A 10,891-nucleotide genomic window follows, 5' to 3' on the forward strand; every position below is an offset into this window, starting at 1 on the left:
TATATACATATGACGTAAAAATAATAATTTTTACAAGTTAAACGATCAAAAAGGCATATAAAGTCGTTTGGGAGATTTCGAACGAATACATATATATATATATATATATATATATATATATTTATTGTGCTTTACCACAAGTATTAATCGTAACTTAACAAAATGTCACTTAAAAATAAATATAATTTTTTTTATATTTATTATCCGACCAAGCGAATCGGTTATGTCTAACTGAAAGCGACACTAATAAGAATTATATTCTTATTATGTATTTAATTATGTATAAATTTATTATATATATTTGTTATGCAACCAAAAAGTATTGTTAGTTAAATGGCACGAATTTGTCACGAATATTACGAGGCGGATACACTACAGGTATATTCTTTATATTTATATAGATATATAAATATGTATCTTTAAATATAGACACAAAAACTTATCACCAAGGGGTCATCCAATACTAAAGTGTGAAACATTATTTATAAAATAAACGGAACGATCGGTTGGGTGAAAGCAACCGACACAATAAATGAAACGATCCGTTGGTGAAAGCAACCGACACCTTAAACGAAACAATCAGTTGGTGAAAGCAACCGACACAATACATGAAACGCCTGGTTGGTGAAAACAACCGGCACGAACAACTAAACTACTAGTTGGGTGAAAACGACTAGCATAAACCGACTTGCGAGTCGATAAAGAACTAACTGACCTTACGCGTTTAGGATGTGTGAAGGAGGAGAACTGTTATTAATCTGAAATTGCTAGCGAAACAACCACCGAACTCACGATGTGAGTTTCACTACCCCCTTTTTTTACGGTTTTACTGTTTTATTTATTCGGGGGTGAAAAACATACACAACTTCTTTTATATATGATAATTAGAAACAAAAAACACAATCCTTATGCGAACATGAGTTGAACTATGCAGTGCTATAAGTCCCTTGCTTGCATACTATAACCATTAGCTAACGGAGTTAGCCACAGGAATATACGAATAGTACTATTGACGTTGACATTTCCCCCTACTGTTAGGTTAGTCGGGCTAACCTCCGATATTGCATCGAAACAGGGTGCGTATATTCCATCTGTGAGATTTGAACAGGGAAAACGGTTATAAGTCGTGGTTTGGTTATAGGCTTAGGGTTCGTCATATTAAATCGTAGAATTAGCTAGTCTACGGAAGATCATCGTATTTGTTTCAACAGATTATCGTATACTTGTTTACGAACCGATTCAACGATTTATGAATAACGTATTTTCATACGAGTATCAAAACCTGTGAACTCACCAACCATTGTGTTGACTTTTGAAAACGTATGTTTTTCATGGAATTAACAAGCACGTAAGGAATCATGAAGATGGGACCTCAATGCATAATTAGGATACCTTTTGGAAGGGTTTGCTTTTATAACCCTATTGATATTTAGGGTTATATACGAGAAATCCCAATTTTGTCTCAAACTTATTTTGTTCAAAATCATGTTATGGTTTGTAAACACTTTTAAAACTAATGGTATCCTAATACTACTATGTTGGCGATAATCATATGCTTACGGTATACATGATGTTACGCGCCCGCGCTTACGTTTTGGCGGGGTGTGACAGATTGGTATCAGAGCCATTGGTTATAGCGAACTAGAAGGTCTAGTCTATAACTGGTGACTCACATAAATGTTATCTTTGCACGCCTACACATTTGCATAATCTATACTACATTGTACGGGTGTTGTCACATGGATTTTGTAGGTTCCCTGGACGGATCACACGAGATATCCCGATATACACAGGTGCGGAATCCCTGTGTAGATCGTTACGGACGTAGAATATAAGCTCACGAACACACGAACACGATACGAACAACCACACGTTATATTAATAACTCGAACCGTGATACTTACAGACTCTCGACCTCACGTCACTTGACTCACTGAATTACACGTAAATAATCAAATCGATCAACAACTAAACAGTAGACCGTAGCCTATATAAATACACGACAACTTCGCCTCAGGCGAAGTTGTCCTTAACTTCGCTCGTTCAACAAGTTCGCCTAGGCGAACTTGTCAACAACTTCGCTTGGTTAACAAGTTCGCCTAAGCGAACTTGTCAACAACTTCGCTTTTACAAACAAATACACAAACAATATTACAGACTCGATTACAGACATTAGTCATATGAACTACTGACATCTATGCACCAACAGACTCCCCCTTGGCAGTAGCTTCATATCTTGATCTTTCAGCTCTTGTCTCGTAATCCTGTATCTTCAAGCGTGCACTCCTTCTCTAACACACACCGTGACTACTCGCTGATATTTCCTTGCTTCATCCTTCCAAGCAGGAATATAGAATATTTTCTTTTCATTCAACACTTGCAAATCAGCTTTCGATAAGTTAACAAGATGCATCGGGTCATACACCCTCAGCACTTCTTGTTCATATTCGTCTTCCATCACGGCTTCAGCAGTCTGGCAATCAACGTACCACCATTTTAGATTCATCAACACATCTTGAGACATAGTCTTCATTGGAACCTCCTTGATGCATCGGATCGGTTTGTACTTCATCACCATCCATGGCTTGCCATCTGCTCTCAATCCCCTTTCTGTATCCTCCACGAGCTTTCCCTTCTGTGGCTTTAATAGTTCAAACTTCTTTTCTTTTATGCTTTCTTTCCACACAATCTTCTCAATCACTCTTGCCATGTTGTTGTCACTTCTATTTATCAGGCCCAACCTGGCCAAATCCTTTACCTCACATTCCGGCAACGTATTAAGAGATCTCAACATTCTCTTGAAGTATTGAATACCATCATAACGCTTCACCACAAACAACTTCATCTGTTCATCATAAATCCAACAGATAATTCCCTTCTTCGACTCAGCATAGCCTTTGATGTTATAACTCTTCTTGAACATGGCTGGAACAGCAGGCTTCTTGGTCTTAATAAATCAATGAGCACAGCCTTCCTTCCACCTAGGCTGCTCCTCCCACTCAGTCTCATCCATCTCAGCACCCATGTCGGCTTTCTCAACATCAGGGATCTCGTGTTCAACGTCTTCTTCTACTATCTCCCCCTCTTCTATCCCATCTTCAATCACAATCTGCTCACCGATCTTCTCAATCATATCACTCGGTAGCACATCTTCATCAAACAGCACATCGTCGCTGAACATATCATCGTCAAGCTCCTTCAGCGCATCAATCACGTCATCCTCAACTAACACCACATCATCACCACCAGCCACGTCGGTAGACTCCCCCTCAGCTGTGGAAGTACCAAGAGCTTGAGAAGTTCTTGGCAGCTCACCACCTGCATCTTTCGATGCATTGGGATCATCGTCTCGGTCGTTTCTCTTCTTCGTTCTGAGCTCGTCGCCCTTACAGCTCATCTCCCCCTGAGATGCCAAGAACTCCTTCAAGGCATCTATAACTTTCCCATGCTCAACCAGGAGGGATGCCTGTAGTTGATTTGCTTCCACTAGGCTTTGAATAGTCTTAGATTGCTCTGCCACGATCCGCTCTAGTGAAGCTATTCTCTCTGAGTCTGAAGTAGGCGAAGGCGAGACACCAGAAGCAGGCGTAACCGCAGGTGGTACCATACCTGATAACCCTGTAGCAGTAACGACCGTTGACTCTACAAATCGTGCAGCTACCACCGACTGAGTAAGCGTTGGAGGCGGTAGAGACACGATTTCCGGAGTCGACGTCTGGATAGCAGTGATGGATGGAATGCCAGCAGATGATGTAGCCACCACGGGAACATCCGCAGCGCTTGTACTTGTAACCTGTACAGAAGAAGGAACAATAGACATACCAGACAGTGCGGCCGGAGGGAAACGTACAGTCCTTGAAGTCTCTCCAGCTCCCATGCCAGCACCTGACCTTTCCCGTCTTGATCTTCTTATCAGCTTATGTATGTTTTCTTCCTCTTCTGACTCTTCATCATCCTCCGTTCTCTTTCTCTTCCCAAACGTTCTTTCTCGAGACACCATCAACCGTCTCCCCTCATTCATAATCTCATCCAAATCGGAGTCAGCCATCGACGTAGCTGCTCTAGTCATACTCACACCCGAACCTTGTGCAGCCGAGACCTGCACCACTTCAACTTGATCCATATCAAAATAACCTTGACCTCCAAAAACAGCGTCAAGATCTATATCCTCAGCAGTTGATACAACAGGCACAGCAGGAGCATGAACAGCTTGAGTTGCTCTTGCCTGTCGCGGTTGTGGATCTCTGAACTCGTCCCCACCAGCAGGAACATACTCTGGGTTGATTAAAAACCCAAACAGTGGAGTATGCCTGGGACGACGTTCAGGGTTGCTCCTCGCACTTGAAGTGCGGCATTGAGCAAAGATACGTTTGCTCACTGATTCTACGTATCTGATCGGGCGTCTCTGAGGTAGACTCGGAGCCACATGGTTCAATATCATCTGTATAAAACGTGGGTACATAATGAACCGCTCCCGAGACATCGCCCTTCTTTGTCTATCAATCTCGTAGAAGACCATTTGACTGAAGCTATAACGTTTGTTATAGGTCAGTGCAGTCATTGCAGACTGCATGGTCGCACCCATACCGTCAGTGCCCGCCTTCCTCCCAGACATGCAAACTATCATAACGTGCATGAGGAAGCGCCACTGATCTAGAAGGAAACCCTTCCTCCTCTGGGTATCACCTAATGGACCAGAGTAGCCCATTCGGAGAAACGCTCCATCACGGAAAGGAGCTACGAACTCTGTAGGGTCATCCCTAGTCTCTTCACCGAATCGTAAGGCCACCCGTATCTGTTCAGAATTGAACTGAACTTGTTGATTGTTCACCGTCGCTCGCATGACCGGGGGCTCAACACGACAGTCGTATTCGACCGTCTGCCAGAAGTCTTCGATATTCGGTAGAGATATCGGCAGAGTGTTGGTGATGGCATGAAAAATCCTCGAGCGTAGGAGGAAAGTTATGATCTCGCGGTAGTCGTCCACGCCGCTCGCCTCCGGGTCAAGTGTAATGTACATATTGTGACCCGGGAAGAATTGACGTTGGTTATCACCATCGTCTCCTCCTGCACCTCCAGCACCAGCTAACGCAGCCATATCTGCAACAAACTAACCAAGTTAGAACTACACAAAGACATAGCACAAGTTCGCTTTGTTACCATGAGCGAAGTTGTGATAAACTCTGTATAGGCGAAGTTAAAGTTGAGGCGAAGTTGGGAACAACTTCGCTTCAGCTTTAAGTTCGTCTAATTAATATTAAGTAAAAATGATCTAGGCGAAGTTAATGTTAACTTCGCCTCATCACAACATCGCCTCAGGCGAATTTAAGTTACAGGCGAAGTTACGGATAACTTCGCCTCAGGCGAACTTAAGCTTCGGGCGAAGTTACGGATAACTTCGCTTCAGGCGAACTTAAGCTTCAGGCGAAGTTACAGATAACTTCGCCTCAGGCGAACTTAAGATCCAGGCGAAGTTACGGATAACTTCGCCTAAATCCTAACTTCGCCTGAATCTGAAACGGCGACAGTGAGGAATTATGGAACAACGTGCAGTTGATGATCCGGCTAGTTTAGACGATTAAGTACTCTTAAACACAAGTTTTAAGGACATGTTGACGAACAGTATGTTTATCAACACGTTAAAACACAAGTTATGAAACTCGGTTTCAAAACCGATGGTCCGAGGGTTCGAAACCAGTCGAAACAAACATGTAGACGCTTGAATGAACATTGAGTATGTGATATAATGGTATTTCGAACCTTGAATCGGTGTGAAAATCGGGAATAAATAACACGTAATCGGAGTAAATAACAAGTTCGCCGGAAACAGTAAGTTCGCTGTGGATAAGTTCGCTGAATTTGGAAAAGTGATGAACAGTTTGTCGATTGAAACTCCTTATATAGGGTCTGGGTTATACAGGCGAAGTTACGGATAACTTCGCCTAGGCGAAGTTATTCACAACTTCGCCTGGTTAACAACATCGCCTATATTTACAAAATCAAACCTTATAATTTGAACATTTTTCAATTAACTCTTTAAAACTTCCCTTTAAGGAATAAATGACATGATCAATTCTAAGTAACCAGTTAAAAAATCATAAAACTATCTAAGTACAAAAACTTAAAAATCTAAAGTATAAGGGATCAAATTTCAGTCTCGATAGGGACTGCTACGTTTTAGAAAAGATCCGAACAGGAATCATACTAAGTATGTGACTGTCACATAGATCCGTGTTTAGCTGTATTATGACATAAAGAGACAGGTTGTAAGCAGGTATAACTTAAGATGGTTTTCATCGTTTCTGTGATACGAGTTATATTCAATTAAGTCTCAAAATTTAAGTGGGCAACAACTCAGAAATATTGATGCCTCCTATCTATCCTCAAAGCGTATTTGGCTTTCCCCAAGTCACCCCGAATTGACTTCGACCCATAGTGTCTGATTAAACTTGTAAGTACTCTTCATCTGTTTCCCGTTCTTCTTACTCTAAGATTGAGAAGTCTTGATTTTATCATCACTAATATGTTTCAATAACTCCATATATATATATATATATATTTTTATTTTTTTATTTTTAAATAAACATAGACTTCAAAGTAGAAATTAACTGCAAGTCCCGAATCTGGATCACTGCAGTATCTTGAGACGCTATCTTCACGGGAATCAGAACACACATGGGCTCGTGTATGACTGGGTAATCGCTTTTCTGCCTATCATTCGGAAAGATATCTATGAAGACATACAAAACTCTTAAGGAGTTTCCACGTAAAATCAAGTAAATTTAGTTTGTATCACATCTACTTTTACGCACCATAAAAAGTTACCATGACATACAATGACTGTCCTAAAGCCTTTTAAGCCTAATAACTTCACTAGCTAAGCACACAAGGTTAGTATATCTATCATTTTCAAGGTTGGATCAATTTTCCGTTTAACATAGCTAACGAACTTCTTACGAAGTAACAGACTTGAAAAATAATTTCATTTCCCTGTTTCTTTCAAAATTTAAACATTATTCGCCCCGACCAAAACAAAGTCTTTAGGTAAACGGTTATCCCGAAGATCCAATGGATCAGCTGGACCGACCACATACTAGTATGTGTCCTTCTAACTAAGTATTATCGACTAATTTTAAGCGAAAGAATGAAAAACTCATCATAAACCGCCCCGGTCACTATCAGTAATCTGGTTAATGGCTATCCTCAAAATCTACAAGTAGAAAATGAGGACCAAAACATATCCGAAGACATGTCCTTCAAACTAATGTAACCGACATATTTTTAAGCGATTAGTGACGTTTTTTTTTTTTTTTTTTTTTTAAATATCACAAGAAAAGCATGGTTACTCGGGATTGATCATCCCATTCAGTTCAATAAGGTTTTGAAATCTGGATTTGTCAAACGCTTTAGTATATAAATCAGCGAAATTATCAAGCGTATCCACCTGTTCAAGAATTATCAGTTTCTTCTCAGCACAATCCCGTATGAAATGATGGCGTATGTCAATGTATTTAGTTTTACTATGTTACACGGGATTGTTAGTTACTGAGATAGCAGCTGTGTTATCAATGCAAATAGGAGTAAGTAAGAAATTCAGACCATAGTCGCGCAATTGTTGTTGTATCCAAAGAACCTGAGAGCAGCAGTTGGATGCTGCCATGTATTCTGCCTCACAGATTGAAATTGCGACTGAAGTCTGCTTCTTGCATTGCCACGACACCAATCTGCCACCAAGAAACTGACATCCTCCAGTTGTTGACTTCCGACTCTGATTGCACCCTCCATAATCAGAGTCTGTGTAAGCGACCAGCTCCAAGTCTCCTCCTCTTGGGTACCACAACCCCAGCTTCGGCTTGCCCTTGAGATACCGCAGTATCCTCTTTGCACCTTTCAAATGAGATTCTTTTGGATTTGCCTGAAAACGTGCACAAAGACAAACAGCAAACATTATATCATGCCTAGATGCAGTTAAGTACATTAAAGAACCTATTATTGCCCGATATTGAGTTGGGTCCACATCTGCATCACCGTCTACTTCAGCACCCAATTTGTGATTGACGCAGATTGGAGTATCATATGGAGAACTGTCCTCCATCTTGAAGCGCTTGAGCACATCATGAACATACTTCGTCTGATGAATGAACATCCCGTCCTTCTTCTGATCAACCTGCAATCCTAGAAAGAAAGTTAGTTCACCCATAGCACTCATTTCAAACCTTTTCTTCATGACGGCTTCAAACTCCTGACACATGGAGACTTTAGATGCAGCAAATATAATGTCATCCACGTAGACTTGTACCAGCAGGATGTCGCTTCCATCTCTTTTGAAGAACAACGTGCTATCAATTTTCCCTCTTTCAAAACCATTCTCGAGCAAGTAATCCGATAAAGTTGAATACCAGGCACGAGGTGCCTGATGTAATCCATACAACGCCTTGCTCAACCTGTACACGTGATCTGGATAGTCTGGGTCAGGAAAACCCGGAGGTTGCTCAACATACACAACCTCATCAACTTTCCCATTCAAAAACGCACTCTTCACATCTAGCTGAAACACCTTCATCTTTTCATAAGCAGCAAACGCCAAAAACAATCTTATGGCTTCCAACCTGGCGACAGGAGCGAACACTTCGTTATAATCAATCCCCTCTTGTTGATTAAAACCTTTAACGACCAGCCTCGCCTTGTTTCTTATAATAATCCCCTTATCATCTCTCTTGCACTTGAACACCCATTTTGTGCCTATCGCATGCACATTCTTTGGTTTTTCAACCAAAGTCCAAACTTCCATCTTCTCGAATTGAGCCAACTCTTCTTGCATGGCTTCGACCCACGAGCTGTCCTTTAAAGCCATTTGATAATTCTTCGGTTCAATCTGGCTTATAAAGCAGGTATACAGGCATTCATTGATTATTCCTGTCTCCTTAATGCTTGTATAAACACAGGTATGTTCATTCAAGCTACTTCTCGTTTGTACACCTGAGGACACATCACCAATCACATTATCCAAAGGGTGATCTTTATGAATTCTCGTGGTCGGAACAGAACCGACATGCAAATTATCTTCCAAATTAGAAGAGATCTCATCAATGGTTGTTTCATGCTGAGAGTGAAAAGGATTGATAAATTCTTCTTCAGCAGAGGCAGCAGGGGTACCGATAGTGTTTGATGAGGAAGGTTGACATTTTTCAATCAGCTGTCTTTGCAATAGATTTTCTTCCTCATCGAGTATCATCTTTGTCGCGGCTCTTTCTTCTTCTTCAGAAATCTCCAAATACGGTACGTTAAACGACTTAAAAAGCTTAACATAGTCGAAAAGCTCAGCAGGTCCATTGCTAGGTTTTGGCGGTTGGTAACTTGTGATGTCAGTGTTACACACCACCTCCACCTTGCAGGTCGAAGTATTGAAGACACGTCTGTTGGGAGTACCAACAACATAACCGACTAAGATTCCTTATCGGCTACTTCGCCAAATTTAGAGTTTGTCTTCAAGATCGAACAAGGGGACCCGAATGGTTCAAGACCACTCAAGTTGGGCTTCCTTCCATGCATAAGCTCGTAACAAGTTTTACCAAGTCTCTTAACGGTTAACACTCTATTCAGAACATAGCAGGCTGTAGCAACTGCTTCAGCCCAGAACATCACAGGAAGCTTCGAATCTGCCAGCATAGTTCTGGCTCCTTCAATTAAAGTTCGGTTCTTCCTTTCAGCCACTCCATTCTGTTGCGGAGTATACGGAGCGCTGTATTGATGTTCAATTCCTTTCTGAAGACAGAAGATCTCCATTTCAAAATTCTTGAACTCCGTCCCATTGTCACTTCTGATGAACTTAACTGTTTTACTCATGACGTTCTCAACTTTGGTAATCAAATTCTTCACCATTTGAGCCGTCTCATCTTTCGATTTCAGAAAATATACCCACGAATATCGCGAGTAGTCATCAGTGATCACCAAGCAGTATGAAGTACCTCCTAGACTTTTTACATTCACGGGACCGAAGAGATCCATGTGAAGCAGTTCTAGAGTACTGGCAATTGAGTTGACCTTCTTGGTGAGATGGGATTTCTTGTGTTGCTTTCCCTTCTTGCATGCAATACATTTGTCTTCAAAGTTAAAACTTTTCAAGGGAACCCCCATCACAAGCCCATTCCTGACAATGTGGTTCATCTTCCGAAGATGAATGTGCCCCATTCTCATGTGCCATAGTTCGGATTCCGATTCGCTTGCTTTCGTCATTAAACATGATTCTCCCGTGGCCATTTCAGTAGACCTCATATCCATCACATAAGTATTTGTATCACGTGGAGCTGTCATCACTATCCACTCGTCTGGTATCTGAAAACCAGGCTTCAACACGATCGCCTCATTCTTCGTGAAATGAACAGTGTACTCCTTGTCACATATCTGCGACACACTCAGCAGATTGTGCTTCAACTCTTCTACAAAATTCACATTCTCAAGTGTCATTTTCCCATTGGACACCGTTCCTTTTCCAGTAATTCTTCCTCCACGTTCACCAGCAAAACTAACTCTCGCTCCTTGAACAAGTTTTAAGTCGTGCAACAAGAATTTGTTGCCCGTCATGTGCCGGGAACAGCCGCTATCTACAATCCAAAGACTGTGGGCAGCCCTATTCAACTGTTCCTGCACAATAAAGCAAAGGATTATAATCTAGGGACCCAAGACCAATTGGTCTTGGATCTATACATCCCGTACTTCTGCTTTCCAAAGTTAGCATCTGGATAATTCCTGTCAGTCCTATTAGGAAATCTCCTTGGAAGTTGAGTGTGAGGCCTTCCAAACCTATGTACATTGAAAGTATTATATCTTGTGGTTTGGTTATTAGCATTGTTAAACTGAGGTTTGTTTCTGTGAAAACCTGAATTAGTTA

The sequence above is a fragment of the Bidens hawaiensis genome, unplaced genomic scaffold (assembly GCF_021521415.1).
Source record: "Bidens hawaiensis isolate Kalapana, Puna unplaced genomic scaffold, B.hawaiensis_p1.1 tig00016197_1, whole genome shotgun sequence".
Classification (NCBI taxonomy): Eukaryota; Viridiplantae; Streptophyta; class Magnoliopsida; order Asterales; family Asteraceae; genus Bidens; species Bidens hawaiensis.